We start from the raw sequence: 22,633 nt of genomic DNA on the forward strand, positions 1-22,633 counted from the left end.
TCATTTCTAAGAGGAAACAACTTGATGTGGTTTCTAACTTTTTGCTTTCATTTATTAGAGTAAAGAATGGTTTGTCAGCTGGTATCTCAGAGCAGCCCAGCTTGCTCTGTAGGAAGAACTGATGTGTAAGAAACTCTGCTGCACTATCAACAGCATTTTATGCCCTTCTCCCCAATTGTAAGTGCTTTTGAAAAACTAACTGTAAAAAAGGAATCTGTAACAATATTTCAAAAGTTAATGGTGAGTACTGAGTATTACATTTTACTGTTGCTTTACAAATATCCTTATCCCAGATCCAAGTACCAAGAAATGGAATTAACTGCAAAACAGAACTTGCTCCATTGCTTTTGCCAATCCAATAACACCAGCACTGGATCCTTGATGTAACAGCAAGTTAAGAAAATTAAATGATTATGCCAAGACAGCCCTGTCTCAAAATAGCTATGTTACCAAGGAATCAATTGGTGTCTGTGAGGATATTGTCCTCTGTCTTTTCTTTGATCCCTACCATGTTCACAATATACACACAGGCTGTGTCTAGACTGGCCAGTTTTTCCGGAAAATCAGCCGCTTTTCCGGAAAAACTTGCCAGCTGTCTACACCGGCCACTTGAATTTCCACAAAAGCACTGACTTTCTACTGTAAGAAATCAGTGCTTCTTGCGGAAATACTATTCTGCTCCCATTCAGGCAAAAGTCCCTTTTGCGCAAAGCTTTTGAGCAAAAGGGCCAGTGTAGACAGCTCAGATTTGTTTTCCGCAAAAAATCCCCGATCGTGAAAATAGCGATCGGGGCTTTTTTGCTGGAAAAGTGCATCTAGATTGGCACGGACGCTTTTCTAGATGCTCTGTTCCAAAAATGCTTTTAACGGAAAAGTTTTCCGTTAAAAGCATTTCCGGAAAGTCATGCCAATCTAGACGCAGTCACAGAGAAATTAGTTAAAAATATGAATCTTCTTGCTAGAAGGTAGCAGTGCATCTCTACTCTCAGAATTCAGAGCTGTCACACATACCTGAGTACACAAAATCCAAGAGGAAAAAAACCCCAACAGGCTGCTCCTTAAGGCAGCAAAGCAAAACCCACTCCACGTAGTTTTAAGATGGTTTTTTTCCCCACCTGCCCATCACGACTGGAGTCTACAGACTGTAATAGATCCCATGGCTTTTTTGCCCTCGCAGTATGTGTTCTGTTGTAGATTTATGCAGCTTTGACTCCTTCCTAATCTGATCCCAAGCTCCAGAAAGGAGTCTCCTTTCCACCCCCCCTCCAGTGGCCCATAAGCAAAGATGAGATATTCCCACACAGGAACTAGTTTTACTTGCCGCCAAGCATTCCATGCCCATTGAGAAGGTAGAGGGTTGGCCCATGTGCTCACGCTATTAATTTTGTATGTCATAGCACCTCCCAGAACATCTTATTTATTCAAAAAGTGGGAACATGCTAGCCATTATGTGGTTAAAAGAAAACTACTTTGTTATATGCTTAGGTATTTGTATTTCAGAAGGATTTACACAGGACAGAGAGACAGATTCCTAATATAGTGAATGATGTCTTCAGAGAATACTTTCAGTATTTGTAAGTATTAAATGGTTTTACTTTAGAAATATAAATGTTTCTTCATCTCTGAACTACTCTCGAGAGACATGAGAAAGCAACATATGCTTAGAGAATGCCAAAAGGAGCTGCACTCCAAACTAGGACATCTTCCAAGAAATCCAATGATTAATGTGTCAGGCTTGTGAGTTTAACACAAAAGCACCAACTTGTCAGTTATCAAAAATACATACTACTGAAGTTAAAGAAACGGAAATGACCTAATGTACGTGCTAACCTTCCAGTTCCAAACCTGCAATTTGTATATAACAGTCTAAATCCTGAAACTATACCATATTAGGCTGTGATCTTTCCAGATTTAATTAAGCAGGGTCAATATGGCCAATACTTGGAAGATCTAGGAGGAAAATCAAATGGTTGCCATAAATGGTGCTAACAATTCAGCAGGTGGCACTATTCTCCCTAATTCAGCACTTAGTAAATACCTTCGCATTGTATTAAGATATATTGTGTAGTTCAAGGCCTCACTTTTCAAGGCTTGTCTTCATCTACTCTGAGATCAAGACTCCAGAGACTGATCTCCTGGAGTTCGATTTAGTGGGTCTAGGAAAGACTTGCTAAATTGACTGCTAGTGGCGCCCTCATTGTACTAGGGATGTGAGAAGTAAGGGAAGTCAAGAGGAGAATTTCTCCCATCAACCCCCCCTCAGTAGTGGCACCGCAGAAATTCAACCTAAGATATGTCGACTCCAGCTACGCTAGTCTCATAGCTGGAGTTGCCTATCTTCAGCCAATTTTCTCCAGTAGCATAATGTAGGCGTGGAATCAGATAAAATTTAAAAGCAAGGTCCTGTGCATCAGACTATGTCAGAGAAACTTTAACATGACCACCAACACAGAACAATTCTTCCCTACTACAACAACGAGTTTTCTGCCATTGACTTTGAATGTTTATATATAGGTTGAGAGAGTTGGAAGCTGGAATTTCCCCAACAGAAGTTAATGGGCAAAAAGAAAGACGGTTCTAAAAAGAAGCACTTGTCTAAGCAAGATAGGCCATACTACTGCAATAAACAAAAGGGGCCAGGTCAGGGAGGCTGGTGGAGATGCCTAAGCTAAGGACTCAGAGCAAACCCAGAACTCATTGCGGTGGTGAGGTCAGACAGAGGAGATCTGTTTAAGAGATTATTGTTGTCCAACTTCCTTTTTTCTTCCACAAGGGGAAAGTGTTTATGGGTATAAAATTCCTTTACTAAGCCTGAGTTCATTGCCAAATTCATGACCAAAGGCAAGTCATGCTTGGCCAATCTGATTAGCTTCTATGAGGTAACTGGCTCTGGGGACATAGGGAAGTCAGTGGATGTGATATACCTTGACTTTAGCAAAGCTTTTGATACAGTCTCCCACAATATTCTTGCCAGCAATTAAGGAAGTATGGATTGGAGAAACGGACTGTAAGGGCACGTCTAGATTGCCTGTGGCTTATGAAAGAAGCTATTCAAATTTGGTGCGAATTTGCGTATCTTCTTCCGCTCCTGTTTTCGGAAGTTTTTTTCTGAAAAAAAAAAGTAGTCTAGATGCGGTTCTTTTGAAAAAACCCACCCTTTTTTCAAAAGAACCCTGTACACCTCATTTTTTTAGGAAGAGTTCTTTTGAAAATGGTTTGGTTTTTTTTGTTTTTTTTTTTTTTCAAAAAAACCCCGCATCTAGACTGCTTTTTTTTCCCTGAAAAAAACTCTTCCAAAAACGGGATTAGAAGAAGATATGCAAATTCTTGCCAAATATGCATATCTTCTTTTGAAAGTCATGGGCAGTCTAGACATGCCCTAAGGTGGATAGAAAGCTGGCAAGATTGTCAAGCCCAACAGGTAGTGATCAAAGGCTCAATGTCTGGTTGGTGATCAGTTTCAAGTGGAGTGCCCCAACAATCGATTCTAGGGCTGCTTTTGTTCAACATCTTTATTTATGACCTGAGGAGGGGATGGATTGCATCCTCAGCAAGTTTGTGGATGACACTAAGCTAGAGGGAGCGGTATATATTTTGGAGGACAGGGATAGAGTCCAGAGTGACCTAGACAAATTAGAGGATTGGGCGAAAAGAAATTGTAATTACTCAGGCAGCTGTTCAGCAATGCTGTTAGCAGGGGCCAGGATTCACTATCGCTATGTCCTCACACATCTCTAACTCCATCAATGATGATAACAAGAAGGCTGCTTGCGTGAGTGCTCAGTGATGTGTGCCGTGTAGACTAGTGCACTTTGTCTTCACAGCAGATTCCAACAGAGCCCCCAAACACCACAAATCAGATAAGGTTCGAAGGTCCCAGGCTAGGTTTATTGTTAAGTGAAGCACATTAATCGTTGTCAATAGACTATACTGAACCACAATGCATTTGTACCCCGTAACAATGGAATGACTCAAAACAATGAAACACTTCCATTGCCCTCCTAGGCCATTCAAAGATTGCACCCCAAGACACCACCTTATATACAGGTGCAAACACATCACTGCTGATGTGTGAGATTGCCACCCTCTGATGTAGCCAAGCTATCACCAATCACCTTGTACCTCATGATCTGATTAGACCATCTCCATGCATGTATCAACCTTGACCTTTTCCTGATCCTAAGTTGGTATTTATGGGGAGTAAACATTGAGCTGTTATCTTAGACCCTTTTCCTGAACTGAGAAACAGACTTCAAGGCCCCTCTCAGTGAGCTATGTGCCTACAACTCATGATAAGTCCCCAAGTACTGCTCTCCACTTGGGGTTGTGCTGTCTCAGCTTATTTATGCCTGGTTAAACAAACATGTCATGTCTGTTTCCTGCTTATCTCAATCTTTCTTTAGCCATGTATTGTCCATTGTTAGCTAGGCCTCATACCTCAGATCAGGTCTGAGCAGTACGGGTTTATGTCTCATACCATCATCTTACTACAGAAATCTGATGAGGTTCAAGAAGGACAAGTGCAGAGTCCTGCACTTGAGATGGAATAATCCCAAGCATTGTTTCAGGCTAGGGACCGACTGGCTAAGTAGCAGTTCAACAGAAAAGGACCTGGGGATTGCAGTGAATGAGAAGCTGGATATGAGTTAACAGCACGCCCTTGTTGCCAAAAAGGCTAATGGCATATTAGGGTGCATTAGGAGGAGCATTGGCAGCAGATCTAAAGAACTGATTATTCCCCTTTATTCTGCATTGATTGAGGCCACATCTGGAATATTGCATCCAGTTCTGGCCCCTTCTCCCATTACAGAAAGGATGTGGATGCATTGGAGAGGGTCCAGCGGAGGGTGACCATAATGATTAGGGGGCTGGAGCACATGACCTACAAGGAGAGGCTGAGGGATTTGGGCTTAATCAGTCTGCAGAAGAGAAGAGTGAGGGAGGATGTGATAGCAGCCTTCAGCTTCCTGAAGGGAGGTTCCAAAGAGGATGGAGAGAGGCTGTTCTCAGTGACAGATGGCAAAAAAGGAGCAATGGTCTCAAGTGACAGTGGTGGAGGTCGAGGCTGGATATTAGGAAAGACTATTTCACTAGGAGGGTGGTGAAACACTGGAATGGATTACCTAGGGAGCTGGTGGAATCCCCACCTCTAGAGGTTTTTAAATCCTGGCTTGACAAAGCCCTCGCTGGGATGATTTAATTAGGGTTGGTCCTGCTTTGGGCAGGCGGCTGGACTCCTAAGGTCTCTTCCAGCCCTAAGGTCTCTTCCAGCAATGATTCCTTGCTGTCACATGCTCCTTCCAGGCTGTGACTAGGCAATCAAAGATCCCACAGGTCCATGGAACTCAGAGAAGGGCCAGGGCCAGGGGCCCAGAAACCAAATGCTGGCTCCAATTTGAATAAGCATGGGTAGATGTTCTTTCCAATATTTACTCACCTCTGATAATATAGCTGTCAAATGTGCCACTCTGGCAGTGTAATGGGGCCTTGGTGTAACAGATTTAAACCCTTCATTTTTTACCTGCCTCCCCTTTGGGACTAATGGTTCCCTTCCTCACCAGCTGGTGGATTTTTAGTTTTTTCCTAGAATTTCTCTAGTTGTTCAGCTATAGAATCCAGTGAAGCCAATATTAATGTAAATGTAACAACAAGTCATCTTGTTTCCTTCATCTCAGCCAACTGTCAGAGGAGAGCAAAGAGGTACAAGAACATCAATAACTGAAATGACTAAGCCAACAGTTTTCTCTTATTTGCGTGAATCTTCTGTTAAAGAGAAGTTATATAGATATTCACATGTAGCCCTCCTGTTCACTAGCCCAGTAGGAGGTTATTCAACCTAGGGGAAGCTTTGTGAATTTTATTTTATTTTTTTTAAACACAGCTCTGGGAGACTAGGCCTGAGACTCCTTTGTGTGCTCTGCATTGTGTGTCAGACCAGACCCACTCAGACAAACCACCAGGAACAAGCTTTATTCTGTAAAGAACATAGAACAGGATGACGGTACAGCAGCCCCTCCTCTCTGCTTGCAGCCTACGTGCTTCCAGCTCAGTCCCTCCTGAGACACTGATGGGGGGGGGGGGCCACAGGGTACATCTTGGCAGAAACCAGGACATTCTCCCAACATGCCATAGTTTGTAGTCCACAACTTATAGTTCCCAGGGTTGCTGCTGAAGCACACTGGACCTTGGGCTACACATAGATAATGCATACTCATTCAGGCTAGTGGTGTAAACTGAAACCAATCTTTTAAGTCTGATCCTGATCTCTGTGCAAGAAGTACATGCCCAATAGTATGTGTGATTAAGGGAATTGGAGATGAACCCCTGCTGTTTGTATTTAATGTGGAAACTTGCAATTGGGTTCTGTTGTCAAATGAACAATATAGTTCCCTCATCAGGAATTTAAGCATTACAGAAAACAAACAAAGTTCTTTGCTGCTTTCAAATACGGAAAGGAAAAGAGCTATCATAGGACTCAAGTCAGGCAAGCACTTACACACCCGTATAAACCAGTCTCTCGTTCACCAGTGTATCTCTGGTATGTATTTAACTTCAAGCACGTGCTTGTCTCATTGACTTTAAAGTTAAACATGTGCTTGAGCACTTTGCTGAATCAGGATTTAGTGTCTACTAAGTAGCAGATATTGGAATAAATGAGGATCTTTTCCAGACAAGTTGTTTTTACTCTGCCTAAAAACAGTTATTGTTTGACATTTGCATCTAGTATAACAGTGTGCTCACAGGCCTCACAGTCCACACCTGAGAACTTGATAAGGCCACATCAGAACTGAGCTCCAAGATTTCAAAATGAGGAAGACAGCTACTTCCTCCTAACACTACGGACACAAAATGGTATTGGGAAGAGGAAAGAAATCCACCCCCAAAATCACCACAAGGAGAAAGAAACGGTTTCATTTCCTAAATGCCATTGGCAGCACAACAAATTATAAATCCCACCAACTACCTATGACCTAGTGATGGATGACCCTTTGCTGCCTAGTAAAATCTCTCCAAAATACAGTGAAAATGTGCCTGAATTAAAATGTATGTTATGCCAATACTTCCCCTCAGTGGTAGAGATAAAGGTCTGCAATAAGTAATCTTGCACTCAGACAGATCCTCAGCTGGTGTAAATCAGCATAGTCCCATTGACTTCTTGATATATGCCAGCTGACTCTCTGGTTCATAGTCACCTGACTTTCGCCAGTTATTACACTGCCTCCAACACACACTGAAGGGATTAGCATGTACTACATTGGATGTCACTTTGAAATGACATTCTAGGCTTGCTTGCTGGACTAGAAAGAATTGGAATGTGACTTGGCTGACCAAGAAGTGTAGGGTCAAAAACATCATTGATGTAAGTCCTCTGAAGTCCATAGAGTGATACAACAATGACAACTTTGGCTATATTCTTTTAATTAATATCTCCAGAAGGTCAACACAGACACTATATCCAATTGCGGTAGTCTTCATATATCTCCAGTGTTACTTCATTATTTTTATTTGATGGTCTGATCACTTCTAATGATGTTGGGACAACCTATAAACACTGCAACATTTGATTCAGTACTACATGGCTGCTTACTTTCCTTGAACCAGTCCTGTATTCAGACAACCAGCTTTAACACCTGTTTCCTATTATTGAAACATAGAATATTTATTTACCAGGTTGTAAATAAATTTAGAAAATATTTCATATAAATAATGAATGACACCCAAAATCTCATAATTAGAATCTACTGCTTAATACATTCCATTATCTGTTGATGCTAGCAACTTCAGGTCAAATACAACTCAGAAAACAGCTAATTATGTCCATTCCCTTGAGTAAGAAAATCTTTAAATTTAATTAAGGGGCCTTAACTCGACTCCTGCACATTAGGGTCCTGTTCCCCCTGGATTTTCTATTATATGCCTTAAAGTGACAGGTAGAGCATTAATATTAGAAGTAGCTCTCTATTTTGGCTTTGTTTTTCACTCAGCTTTAGTTGAAGAATATTTCAATCGAGCAAATTTATTTCTTGCTGTCACATCCTCCTTACGCACTTGCATAAACATAACCCAATAAGCAGTGGGAACTTGCCAGCTTTAAAGTTGGTTACTTTCTGCAACTTGGGTCAATATGCTTATCAGATAATCGAGTAGAGTAGAGGCCCTCCACTGCCTCTATCAGAAAGAAGCAGCAATGTGGGGGGAAGGGGCAGGAGCAGGTGCTTAAAAGCCAGTTCCTGCCAGCACTGTCTCTATGCGGGGCAGGAGAGGCAGAGGTACAACTTCTGGGACTGGGCGTGAGTCGGGACAGCTGATTCTTAGCTCAAGCTGGGTCCCCGAACTACACCTCTTAAGAGCTGCCAGGCTCTTAATACATTTAAAAGCAAGAGCTGCAGCAGCGTTAACTCCCGGGGCCGTGAGCTAACCCCACTGCAGTTCTGCAGTTTCCCCATTATTGACTAATCAGTTAGTTGATTTAACATCCCTACTCCAGATAACCGAGTCTCATTCACAGTATTTTGTCTGGCATATTAATAAATCAGCATAGGGCCAAAGATTAAAGGAACAAATTAAAAGAGGGAAGTGTGCTAAGCACAAATTGCTGAGCCATACCTGATGTGAGTACACATTCTGCACTGAGCTATATGTAGGGTGACCAGAGTGAATGTGAAAAATTTGGACAGAGGGTGGGGTTACCAGGCACGTAGTAAGACAAAGCTCCAAATATCAGGACTGCGCCAGTAAAATTGAGACAGCTAGTCATGCTAGTTATATAGATTGCCCAACTAATTAAAAAAAAACCTAGAAAAGAAAAAGCCATCCAAGTGCCTAATGCCTACTAAAAAGTCAGAGTAAATAGGATCGTATCTGTAGGTATAAGGGCTCACATTAGTGCTGGGTCAGCTATCATTTTAAATTGAGTTTGGATCTTGAGATAAGTGAGACACAAAACATATATCCTGCCCCAAAACAATAATGAGAAAGAAAGGTTATTTGTGTTAACACTGGTATTTTCAGTGTGACAACAAGTGTATCTTATTTAAGGTTTGGGCTAAACAAAAGAGATAAGGAAAACTTGGTTAATTGGACATTGGCTGTAATAAATAATTTGTTAAAAAGACTTACTCCAGTAGCTAAGGGAAAATAAGGAGAAAACCTTGAGAAGAAGGGATCCTAGTCATTCATCTTATTTTAACTGAGCCATAGGGTATGGTTCAGCCCTAGAACTCCCTCAATTAGCCTTGGCTAATGTCCAATCATTGTCAGATTTAACCCATTTGCTATAGTGTTTAAAAAAAATCCATGGTTTGCTAGAGGTTCTTTGTCAGAACTTTGTTTACCCCTCTGGAGTCATGCTATGATGTCATAGATATCTCCCTGGCCTGACCCTGTTGTAAGTATGTTACACTGTACATAGATACCCGCGGCTAACTGTATCCAAACCCAGGCTCCAGCCCAAGTGTCTGCACTTCAATCAAACAATACTTTAGGCCTGAGCTCTACAAGCTCAATCGTGTAGGGTAGGCCAGCTATGGGTGGTTAACTGTAGTGTAAACATACCCTTACACCGTTCTTGAATTATTGACACCAGAACTGAGCACACGATTCCACCAATGGTCACACCAGTATAAATGAACTAAAATAACATGCTTGAGATTCCCCTATTAATGCATCCAAGGATCACATTAGCCTTTTTGGCCACAGCTTCATATTGGAAGATCATGTTCAGACGATGACCCACCATGATGCCCAAATCTTTTTCAGAGTCACTGCTTCCCAGGATAGAGTCGTGCATCCTGTAAGTGTAGCCCACATTCTTTGTCCATATATATTTATCTGAATTACAACATACCCAACATAATCTAGATTGTTTTGTCTCATTGACCAATCCTCTACTTATCTAACATTGCTCCAAATTCTTTTTTGTCATCTGCAAACTTAATCAGTGGTAATTTTATTTTCTTGAAGGTCCTGGATAATGTTAAACAATATAGGGCTACAAAATAATTCCTTAGAGACTCCATTAGATACACACCCAATCAATGTGATTCCCATTTACAAATAATTGTTAATTTTTAATTCCTACATGACATGCCTTGTTAATTTTATAGCATTCTAGGGTTTAAAAAAAAATAAAAATACCGTGTGGTCCAAATCAGATGCCATATTGCAGTCTAAGTCTATTAACATCAACACTACTATCTTTTTACAACCAAACTTTGAATCTCATAAAAATGTTATCAAATTAATTTGACAGGATCCATTTTCCATAAATTCATGTTGGCTGGCATTAACTATACTGCCTTCCTTTAACTGTTTATTAATCTAGTCTGTATTAGCTGCTCCATTATCTTGCCCAGGACTGGTGTCAGACTGACTGAAATGATTATAATTATTTGGGTCTTAATATTTACCCTTTTTAAGTGCTGGTGTAATTTGTGGTGGGCTAGACTTCACTGCCCTTCTCCAATGCCTATACCCCCTCCCACTCCCATTGGCTGTGTCTAGACTGGCAAGTTTTTCCGCAAAATCATCTGATTTTGTGGAAAAACTTGCCAGCTGTCTACACTGGCCGTTTGAATTTACACAAGAACACTGACGATCTCATGTAAGATTGTCAGTGTTCTTGCGGAAATACTGTGCTGCTCCCATTCGGGCAAAAGCCCTCTTGTGCAAATCATTTGTGCAAGAGGGCCAGTGTAAACAGCACAGTACTGTTTTCCGCAAAAAGCCCCGATTGCGAAAATGGCGATCGGGGCTTTTTTTGCGGAAAACCGCGTCTAGATTGGCCACGGACGCTTTTCCGCAAAAAGTGCTTTTGCGGAAAAGCATCCTGCCAATCTAGACGTGATTTTCCAAAAATGCTTTTAACAGAAAACTTTTCCGTTAAAAGCATTTTCGGAAAATCATGCCAGTGTAGATGTAGCCATAGAGAAGATCAAAGCTGCCACTCTCAATCATCCAGGGTTCCAATTAGCGGGTCTAAGGAACACATTTGAACTGAGAGGGGCACTGCAGTCAATGCTAGTAGTCCTGCTTCCATAAGGAGTAAGGGAAGTCAAAGGAAGAGTGTTCTCCCTTCAACTTCCTGCAGTATGGATAGGGCCAAAAGTCGAGTTAAGGTACTTCGACTTCAGCTCTGAAGTTAACGTACCTGAAGTTTGTATATTAATTTGACCTTGTCCCGTAGTGTAGACATACCCATAGAAAGTAGCTGGAGACCCAGAGTTCAGACTCTTATGGAATTTCAGCAAGAATTGAGGTGTCAGCCACCATACATTAAAGTCCCAAAAGAAGCTAATTTAACTAAATAACTTTATAAAGTTTTATGATGAAGAAATAGTCTAATTTTACAACCTAACGTACCAATTTTATAACCCATAGTCACTGTATTCACAGTTACAACAAAAGAGAAAACCAAATGAAAAATCTGAACAGTTCAATCCATACAACACAATAAGAAGAAATTGGGATATCCCAAAAGCTTAGATTTAGTTCACCAAAGTCTCCATTTGCATCTCTGATCATCAAATTTACACAATATTCCAAGTCTGAACCATCTCTATACTTGCTTATAGGTATTCTCAGTTGGGAGGCCAGGCAGATTCTTCCTCTGCTATGGATCACTGCTAAACAGCCAGCTAACTAACTGATTAACCAGTGAATTAACTCATAAGTATACAGACTTAAAGAAAACTATTACAATAAAATACAAAACTGAGAATAAAATAGAAATGATTCTTTCCCCAGTACTACATTTAAAGAGGACTGGAAGGATCACACTAACTGAGAAAATTAACTAGAACAGTTTGGCTAAAATCAAAACAGCATTCCAAGCATACAATTAACACAGATGTTATTTTTCCCTCCCAGTTTCCCCTTGCTATAATTAACATGTCCATGTTCCCAGGTAGAGGGTTAACATCATTACTACCTGCTGCAAAGTAAGGGACAACAGCCTGCTTTCTGATCCTGGCTCAGCTTCTCTCAGCTCACACAGGGCACAAGGCCCTTAGAAATGCAGCTGCCCTGCCTGCTTGCTCATGGAGTCTGACCCCAGAAACAGAACCTATTGGAGCAAACTAGTGTTCCCTCTAAACTGCAGGGCAGCACAGCTTCACAGGTGACTAATCAGCCCTGCGCAGTCAGAGGCCCAGAGCTCCTGTGTATGGAGCTGACTGACTGGGTGGGGCTGATTAATCACCTGTGAAGCTGTGCAGCCACTCAGCTTAGAGGGAACACTGGAGAAGATCCCAAAACTACCACACCCAATTCCAGAAGCTTCTGGGTGAGAGTGCTAAATGTGCCTAACTACAATAACTGAGACATAACCCACTCCTACCTCTCGCCACCCCCGCAAGGGTCTCTTCAAGAGATAGGTACCTGTTAGGTACATGTTTACACTGGTACATTAGCTTTCTTCCAGTTGTCTGGATCTTCACCAGTACCCCAAAGGTTAATGAAAAACAGCATTAATGATCCATTGTGTTTTTTCAGCCTGCTCTTTTTAAACTCTTGGATGTAAATTTATAAGAAGAATCCCAAGTATTGTTACAGGCTGGGGACCGAATGGCTAAGTAGCAGTTCTGCAGAAAAGAAACTGAAGATTACAGTGGATGAGAAGCTGGATATGAGTCAACAGTGTGCCTTTGTAGCCAAGAGGACTAATGGCATATTAGGGTGCATTAGGAGGAGCATTGCCAGCAGATCCAGAGAAGTGATTATTCCCCTTTATTCAGCTCTGGTGAGGCCACATCTGGAGTATTGTGTCCAGTTCTGGGTCCCCCATTATAGAAAGGATGTGGACGCATTGGAGAGGGTCCAGCGGAGGGAGACCAAAATGATTAGGGGGCTGGAACATATAACCTATGAGGAGAGAATGAGGGATTTGGGTTTGTTTAGTCTGCAGAAGAGAAGAGTGAGGGAGGGATTTGAGAGCAGCCTTCAACTTCCTGAAGGGAGGTTCCAAAGAGGATGGAGAAAGGCTGTTCTCAGTAGTGACGGTTGGCAGAATGAGGAGCAATGGTCTCAAGTTGCAGTGGGAGAGGTCTAGGTTGGATATTAGGAAAAACTAGGAGGGTGGTGAAGCACTAGAATGGGTTACCTAGGTGGTGGAATTTCCATCCCTAGATGTTTTTAAGTCTCGAGATTTAGTTGTGATTGGCCTGCCTTGAGCAGGGGGCTGAGCTTGATGACCTCCTGAGGTCTTTTCCAGCTCTATAATTCTATGATTCTAAATTATCTAGAACTGCTTATTAAAAATGTCTCACTTTATTAACTGCTGTTTAATATCCTTTTCTGATACTAATGACATTCAAAGAGTGTTATCATATGATGTGACTACATCTACCCTCCCCATGCATAACAGAAATATTAATTAGATACTTCTTCCTTTTCTGCATCATTAATGATAATTCTATGATTTTCATTTAGTAATGGACCAATGCCATCATTAGGGTTCCTTTTTTGTTGCTAATATATTTCAAAAACTATCTTTATTGTCCTTTGTTGGCCATAGATTTCTCTTTATGTCTCTGCTTCTCATATACATTTTCTACAATTCCTAGCTTCTTATTCAAATGCTTTAATATCAACCTTCCATTTATTCCCTATAAATATCTGCCTTCATTTCCCCTAAACCAAATAACTGTTAACCAGCATGGTCTTTATTTTTCTTCAGTTGTGACTTTGGGGCTTCTAGTATTTTTAAATGATTCCCAATTATCATTCACATTTTTCTGAGTAAATTCTTCCTCCCAGCTCACTTGGCTCATAATTGTTTTCAGCTTTGTGATATTGGCCCTTTTAAAGCACCACATATTGTGACAGGTTAGGTCAGACACCCACATCTAAAGGATTCTCCCACAGCCTATAGGGAGAATCCAAAGAGCCCTGGACACCAAATGATTCCAGGGGAAAAGGAAAAGAAAATAGGGTCGGGTGCGAGGGTGAAAGGGCTAAAACAAGGGAACCGGATGGGGACACTGAGAAGAGAACCCCAGACAGTACCCACTGCTCCCCAAAGGTCTCAAGAGAGCCAGCGGACGCCAGCTAGTGGAACGCTGCACAGATGCATGAACGGATGCAGGAACGGAAATAGGCCCCACAGTTGCAGTCCCCTCCCTCAGCTAACCTCCACTCCTTGGTTTTATAAATTGCCATCTTGGCCATAGCCAGGAGGAAATTGATCAGAAGGTCCCGCGACTTTGTGGAGCCATGGATGGGGTGTGCATAAACTAATAGGGGAGGGGAGAAGTGCAGCCAGAACCTCAATAAGAGGTTCTGGGGGAGCAGAAAGAGGGGCTGTAACCTGGCACACTCAAGGTAAACGTGTGCCAGTGTCTCCCTCTCGCCACAGAAGGGGCAAGTGTCAGGAACTGGGGTGAACTGCGCCAAGTACACGCCTGTGCTCACAGCACTGTGGAGAATTCTCCAGTTAACATCACCGGTGGGATGCGGAACCAAGGTAGAATACGGGCTGGCTCACTGGGGCTCCCCACACTCTACTGGTGGTAGGAGGTCCCGCCACTTGGTATCTGTGTGGGACACGAGGGGTGGGGAAGTGGAGAGTGTGAAGCATGAGCATGTACAGATGACAGAGTGTGCAAGGGGCAGCAGAGGCATTGCAGGACAGCCCCTCTGTCATAACCAGGAGTGCTGACCAACACCTGGTGACTAAGGGGTTAACTTTGTACCTAGCCAGGTATTGGGAGGTCAGCTAATAACAATGCAGGTAGGAATTTCAAACTGAAAAAGAGGGGTTCTCTCTCTGTTCTTTGTTTGAGAGGCACAGCGTTTTCTTCCAAGTTCTGAGGGAGATGGGAGACACTCCTCTCTCCAAGAATGGACTTCTTACAATGTGTAAGTAGGGAAAAGTTTAGCTAGTCCATCAGAATTTATTGTTTTCCTTGTTTGAGGATGTGGAAATAATGCCTGAGCTGTTAATCATGGTTTATTTCTTTTGTAACTAAGGCTTTTAAGCCCAAGTACTTTCCCTGAGTATCTATATCAATTGGTGGCTCTTTCCATTTAGCCACTTTACTATGCTTGCAACTGTAGCTTTGTTTTGATAATAAATGACGGTTTCTTTTTTCTAATTAACCAGAATTGGTTGATTTTTGTGTCCTGGAAGATCTGCCTGTGCTGTTACTAATACACCCTCCATTGTATTCATGGGCGAGGAGGGAAGGACAGGAACAGACAATTGAGAGAGGCCAATAGTCCCAGGGGAGAGAGGGGGAGAAGAAGATTCACCACTCATCCCCGCTGGGCTGGAAGCAGGGTAGGATGGCAGCAATACAGATAGGAGGAAGGGGGATAAAGGAATAAGGGGTACAACTCCCAGTGCAAGATGGTAAGACTAGCACCTCCAGCTGCTCTCAGGAGATGAGGGGGTAAATTATTTAAAAGACCTGGGGGATGTGAAAGAGTGTGTGTGGGAGAGTAACTGAAAAATAAGGGGAGTCTCAGGCGCCAAACAAAATAACAGAGGGGGAGGGAGGCATGGGCACACAAGAAGTGGGGAGAGAAGTAGTGGAGAGGGAAGGCAGGCAGTGAGGAGGTGCCTGCTCAAGAAAAGCAAGGGGGCAACTAGATACTGGTGGGAGGAATGGGAACCAGTTTGCCCACAGGCGCCTGAATAGCAGGGATCACATCACCTGCTCCAAGACCCAGCAAAGCAAAAGAAGAGCGGGAGGAGGCAAGCAGTGGGGCCAAGAATAGGAAAAGGCCCCTGCAGCAGCTGAGGCTGGGGAGGGAGCAGCAGTGTTGGTAGCAGCATAAATGCAGGGGACCCAGGGGGAGCTGAACTTTCCAGAAGCAGTCTGAACAATCAGGCCAGTTAGAACACCTGGGCTACGTCTTGTGCTTTTGCACAAGAGCATCCTTGTCAGTATAGACACTTTCTTGTGCAAGAAATCTCTGATGGCCATTTTAACCATAGGGCTTTCTTGCACAAGAAATTCATGTTGCCTGTCTACACTGGCCTCTTGCGCAAGAAGAGTTATGCAATAGGGCTTATTCCTGAGCGGAAGCATCATAGTTCTTGTGCAAGAAGCCCTGATTTTACACAGTAGAACGTCAGCTTCCTTGCACAAGAATATATGGTCAGTGTAGACAGGCAGCATGTTTTTGCGCAAGAGCGGCTGCTTTGGTGCAAGATCACGCCAGTGTAGACACAGCCCTGGAGTTAATTAGGAGCATCCAGAGCAAAAGGAGGCTAATTTTAGACCAGCTGGGGGCCGATCAAGAATCAGTTGAGTGGTTTAAAAGGGCTCCTCTATTGTTAGTTAGTTGACATGTGAGGAGAAGGGAAGAAGCCAAAATGTGGCGAGTGAGAGGAGTTTGGGTGTAAGGAGCTGCAAGGCAGGAGGAGCGTGTTGGAAGAGCAAGTACCAGAGGAAAGGTACTGGGAGGGATTGTTTGGGGAAGTAGCTATCAGAGGAAGAGCAGTACAAACCCTATCTGTTGCTGCTGCTTTAGGGTCTGTGACGGGGCACTCGCGCCCCGCACTGAGAACGCGCCGGGAGGCGCCGGGCGGCCACACCGGGGGGCGGGGAACGCAGCCCAGCCCGCCGCGGCGGGCTGCAGTAATACGCCGGCAGCCGGTGCAGGGGGCGTGGGGAGGCAGCTGGCGCCGGCTGGCAGGGCCCGAGAGGGAGGGGCCGGCGAGGCGCAGGGGGATGAGGTCACGGGGGAAGGGTGGCTGGGAGGCGTCGCAGGGGAAGTGACGTGGAGGGGGAATGGAGCCGGCGGGGGATTTAAACCCGGGGCCGGCACGGTGCAGGGGAGCGCGGCGGACCGAGCTAGAGGAGGGGAGAAGGAAGGAGAGGTGAGGCCAGCGGGGTCAAGGGAGACGGGCCGGGAGGCCTGGTGGAGTAGGAAGCGGCCCAGGGCGGGGTCGTGGAGCCCGTGAGCGGGTGTGTTTTGGGGCGTTCCCCCATCCGCGAGGGAGGGACCACGGGTCCCTGCCTTTAGGGCCCTGGGCCGGGGTTCGGAGAGGGGGCGGGCCCGAACCCTCCTACTCCGCCAGCAGGCCGCCCCGGCTCGGGTGTCACGCGAATGTGCGTAATAAAAGGGCCACCGGCCTTAGTGGTGACTGCTCAGGCTGATCTCTCTGTACCACAATTAGCTCATAGTGGACGCTGAGGGTCGAACCAGTTTACAGGGTCCCTGGGCTGGAACCTGGAGTAGTGGGTGGGCCTGTGTTTTCCCCCCAGTCCTTCCACATACCACTACAGAGTCTGTCCTTGGAAAGGGAGACCAGGACTATAAAGGAGTGTCACCCACCCATAATATGGCCTAGCCTGTCATGAGTATGACTCAATAGGCTGTGAACCCTGCCTCTAGTAAAAAGAAAGAGGCTGTGTAGTGGGGCACAGTGAGCTCCTGAGGCTAAGCGCTATTCCACCAGAAGTGCAGGACCCACGGGCACAGCCAAAACTTTGCCACAATATCTATAATTCTGGTGTGGACTCTATTCTGTTTGCACATTGTCAATGTGATCGAGTTCTAATCAAGTGTACCTAAACTACCATTCATTTTTTGTCTTGTGATCAGTCCCAGTTAATTTGTCAAGACAACGTCTAATATGGAGTTCCCCCATACTGGATGTAACTCGTTTTTGAGTTAGGAAATTGTTATCCATAATATTTTAAAATTCCATGGATATTTTAGTACTGGAAACGAGAGACTTCCAGACCAAGTTATTCAAATTGGAGATTTCATCAGCCTCAGAACTACAAAGTATGTGGATCAATTCTAAGTTGAAGCAGCTGGTGTGGTTTTTTTTTATTGGTTTGTTTTTAAATTCCCATTCTACCCATGGACTAATGAGCTTGGTGATTTCTGAAGTTAAAGCAAGAAATGTTGGGTGTAAATTCTGCCCTCTTAAATTTAAAAATGAAAATGGGCGAGGTAACATATTCTACAAAAGACAGGACTATGCAGCACTTTAAAGACTAACAAGATGGTTTATTAGGTGATGAGCTTTCGTGGGCCAGACCTACTTCCTCAGATCAAATTGTGGAAGAAAATTGGCATGACCATATATACCAAAGAGATGCAATTTTTAAAAAAAGCGAACACAAATTGACAAATCAGATTTTAGAATACAGGGGGCCGGGGAGGGAGGTTCAAATCTGATTTGTCAATTTTATGTGTGTTCACTTTTTTGATTGTATCCCTTTAATATATATAGTCATGCCAATTTTCTTCCACAATTTGATCTGAGGAAGTGGGTCTGGCTCACGAAAGCTCATCACCTAATAAACCATCTTGTTAGTCTTTAAAGTGCTGCATAGTCCTGTCTTCTGTTTCAGCAAGACCAGACTAACACGGCTACATCTCTCTATGTATTCTACAAGTGTGCAATAGAGCAGAGCACTGACCCAGTATAAGAATGCCATGCTTGCTTGCATGGAGTCAGTCTGAGCAAAGGGACTAAAACCTGCCCTTAAAATTAAGGGCTATTACAACTCAAACGTGCTTACAGTCTGGTCCAGTTAACTCTGGTCCTCACGAAATATGAATGAAAGTGTCTTGCTGGACCAACAAGAATGAGGAACAAGTAGTTTTGGGAAAGAAGCTGAGGATTTGCTTGTTATTTAGTTGCCAATTAAATCAATCCCACCCTCAAAAGGGAGAACAATTCCCCAGGGTCTGCGTGCTGTTCTGGAGATTGCATGTACTGAAAAATGAGAGACTGGTGCCAAAATTAATTTTGAGCATGGTAGCTCTTCCTCTGTTATAGGGTAGGCTTTTGAGATTAGCCTCCTGTAGCTCTGAATAATGATTATAAAAGACTTTTTTTGAAACTCAAATGGAGACAGAGTGACACTAATTATTTCTACTGCCATATAGTATTTCATCTCCTACAATATGTATTCTTGTTCTTTTCTAAAATAGCAATGATTTCTGGAATCTAAACATAATTTTAATGATGCTGCATAGTCCCAGTGTTTGCAGACGCTGTCATTGAGGCAGCCCATTATAATTATTTTCTCGATCAATCATTCTCCGTGAATGAAGCACTCCAGGCAACACTAAAACTAAGCTTAAATCACTAGAAACAATATAAATTCAAAAAACAGGTCCCATTAGACAGCCATTTTTAAAACTAATTTCCCAATAGTTTCATTTCCTGCTAAATTTCAAATTGTACTTACATTAAGAAACTGGAGTACCAGGATTTTATATGAAACAGAAAATAAATGTCGCACTTTAGGAATTGTTATTAATATGGTTTCCAAATGAAATTATGCCAGTTTCCAAGTCATAAATGTTTGCTGTGGTGAGAACAGGATTCACAGGTTAGATTAAAAGTGTATGATAAACAAAAGAAATGGCAGAAGAGCACATGGATTTGAAAAATGTCAATAGGCAGCCAAAATGAAACCACTTACGTTTGGTGGTCATTGGTTCAAGTTAACAGCTAAACCTCACATTTTTGTGCTTTCATCTCCAAAGTGTTCATCTAGTGACTGAGATTAGACAATTTGTGAGTCCAAATGCTACAAACCCAGAGGGAGGAAATTACTGTTTGAATAGATACTGTAACTGGTAGAAGCCAAACTACAACCTTGCAGGTCTCTGACGTGTTAGTTTGTTAGAAAATAAGAGTCTACTCATCCCAAGCAGTATATTTTCAAACCACTAACATTATTTCAGTGTAAATCATTGACTTCAGGAGACAATAAAGACCCATCTTCCCTGCCATTAATAAATAATCAGCAGACCGTGTTATGCATGTTTGTTTTGAGCCTTGTCTCATAGTTAGCTTCCCATGAAGTAGTACATTGTTAGTGAAGCATTTCTTTTTTCATCTTGATTTTACATTACAAAATGTTCTAGGAATTAAAAGCAAAAAGAAGAGAGAGAACATCATTCAAATAAGCTTTTCCTTTTTAAATTGTAGTACACACTTTAACCAGAAGAAAAAAAAAATTGGTTGGATATTTCTAAATGTCAGTGGATATTTCTGGAAAACAGAGATGGCAAAAGCCCAGGATAAGCTAGGATGGAAGTCTAACTTTAGCCTGACTCTACTGGAAAATATTTTTGATTAAAAAAAAAAAAACACATGAGGTAGTGTGGACAAGGAATTGAAACTGAGACTCTGGAGAACTAATTTCTATCACTAATTCTACCATTGGGTCTACTACTTTGACTGTGGCCAGGACTACATTAAAGGAGAAGGTCGAATTAAGATATGTTACTTCAGCTACATTAATTATGTATCAGGGGTAGCCGTGTTAGTCTGAATCTGCAAAAGCGACAAGGAGTCCTGTGGCACCTTATAGACTAACTGAAGTGTTGGAGCATAAGCTTTCATGGGCAAAGACCCACTTTGTCAGATGCATGTAGTGGAAATTTCCAGAGGCAGGTATAAATATGCAGGCCAGAATCAGGCTGGAGATGACTAGGTGGATCCAATCAGGGAGGATGAGGCCCACTTCTAATAGCTGACCCGGAGCTGTGAATTCCAAGAGAGGAGAAGCTGCTTTTGTAGTTAGCGAGCCATTCACAGTGTTTGTTTAATCCAGAGTTGATTGTGTCAAACTTGAAAATGAACTTTAGCTCAGTAGTTTCTCTTTGAAGTCTGGTCCTGAAGTTTTTTTGCTGCAGGATGGCTACCTTTAGATCTGCAATTGTGTGTCCAGTTGCAGTGCATTCATTTACAGCAGCTGAGAATCTGGTCCTTACCAGAGTTCAGGGTATTAGAGTTTTTATTCTATACCTACAAATTAAATTCAATTCTAGACAAGAAAGATCTTTGATTCTCAATGGGAGAGGGATCTGTAACCAAGAGTTCTTGGTCTAAGATGATGTAACAAAGTAGTACCAAAGAATTATTTTACTTGTCATGAAAACATAAACTGATCTTAGCACACACATAAAAATAGTGGTGTGAAATCCTAAATAAAGATGAAGTCTTTGCACTTGGTCAAGCACGTGAGTCCCTTTGGTGTTTGTCTAGCCATCTTGATATGGCAACAGGGAAGGGGGGAGGGAAGAGAGGTGTAACTTAAACAACTGCTGGAGGACACAGGAGTAATACCTGAAACTGCTACAAGCCATTTTGAAACCTTAACTAGACTTCAGTTAATGGTGTCACTTTAAATTAAAGTAAACCAGGTAGCTGACTGATTAACAATGTAATGAAAACTACATTGGCGCACAAAGTACAGTCCAATCTAAACTACATATGATTAGCATCTGACACTTTTTAGAAAACTGCATGCAATTCAAATAACTAGGTCAAAGGAGTCTTGGAAAGGTCAGTCAGATTGTTACAAATTATTCTTCTGTTGAAGGGAATTTGTTCAGCAAAGGAAGAAGAAAGTTCCGGACATTTGGCTTTCATAAAGCTGGGATTATATGCATTTCCAAAAGTTACAATAACCAGTCATTCAGTTGCTTAGTGTTCTTACAAACCGCTAATTTGAATTACTCAGATTACAGCTCAACGGTCACCACAAACAGATCAACATTTATCAACAGATACCACATGGTAACCACAGTTATTCCCTATGGTCAGACTAGGGTAAAACTGTGATCTCATTTACCCATTTGTGATAACTGTGGGCAAATCATGAGTTTTTAATGAGAATACTGAATTGTACAATGTTTCATATTTTAAAAAATGTTGCCTATTACACTAGATAACCACACAAAAAGGAAACAGTGACTACATGAACTGCTGCCAAGCATCAAGTAAACAAACTTGTAAAAAATGATTTTTTTATCTAACTACTTTGTTTTATAGTCATCTTAGATATAACTTGTAACAGCAGGTAGAAAATATTCAGACTGAAATGTAATTTGTCAGTGTTCTCCTTAAATTAAAAAAATTCAGGGCCTTAATGTTTTAATCTTCTGAACTTTGTTCTTAAAATGGACTCTAGGCAACAACAAAAAAGCAGGGATTCATTTTCTGCTCTAAGGGAACAGCTTCATTTAGCTAGTCTCAAAATGAAAAGAGAAACTACAGAGAATAAGTTCCTCAGAAGTTGCCATGGTCCTTGGCATGTTAAAAAAAAAAGTGCCATTTGAAAAAAGATCGAGGAGGAAAGGGTTTTCATCTGTCAAACAAAGAAAGAACTTACAGTTTCTAGACAAAGACATGTACAGAGAGGTGGGCAAAATTCACAAGGAAATTTGACTGTAGTGACAGCCAATAGCCTGTCTCCCAGTATGTTCAGAATTCTGAAGCTTGGTCATAGTTTGTTATAGTTACCATTGTGTTAGGGCTTTACTCAACAAGTAGATGGCCTCCATTTTTTTATCACTGATTCTCTCCAGCTCAACAGATTCTGGAACCTTTCATAAATACAGGTGGAAGAGCCATAGCCCCCTATAATACCTAGGCTTGCCATTTCACTTGAATATACAACATGTGGTTTCTAAAGGTACATCTACACTACAGCTAATAATAACTAATTTCTAATAGTTATTTTGAAATAATGCGTCCACACTGATTGGACGCTGAATTGCATTTAAGGCCAGCTGAAACCGGTTGCAGCAGGTCAGGAGTTACTTTGTGTGGCTGCTGCCTGAGGCTATCTGAGGCCTGTGCTTAAAGGGATCCCCCCCTCCGGATAGCCAGTTCTCAGGTTTCCCTGCTTGCTTGCCTACCTCG

General features: G+C 42.4%; 1 long non-coding RNA gene across 1 annotated transcript in view; it reads right to left on the reverse strand.

The window, feature by feature from the left end:
- LOC142818315 (uncharacterized) overlaps positions 1–19,609 on the reverse strand; it is a 53,808-nt gene extending 34,199 nt beyond the window's left edge. The window contains exon 1 of the long non-coding RNA XR_012895756.1: positions 19,398–19,609. This is a non-coding gene — a long non-coding RNA (uncharacterized LOC142818315). The remainder of the gene's footprint in view (positions 1–19,397) is intronic.
- Positions 19,610–22,633: the final 3,024 nt, after the last annotated feature.

This window comes from Pelodiscus sinensis, chromosome 14, assembly GCF_049634645.1.
Source record: "Pelodiscus sinensis isolate JC-2024 chromosome 14, ASM4963464v1, whole genome shotgun sequence".
NCBI lineage: Eukaryota > Metazoa > Chordata > Testudines > Trionychidae > Pelodiscus > Pelodiscus sinensis.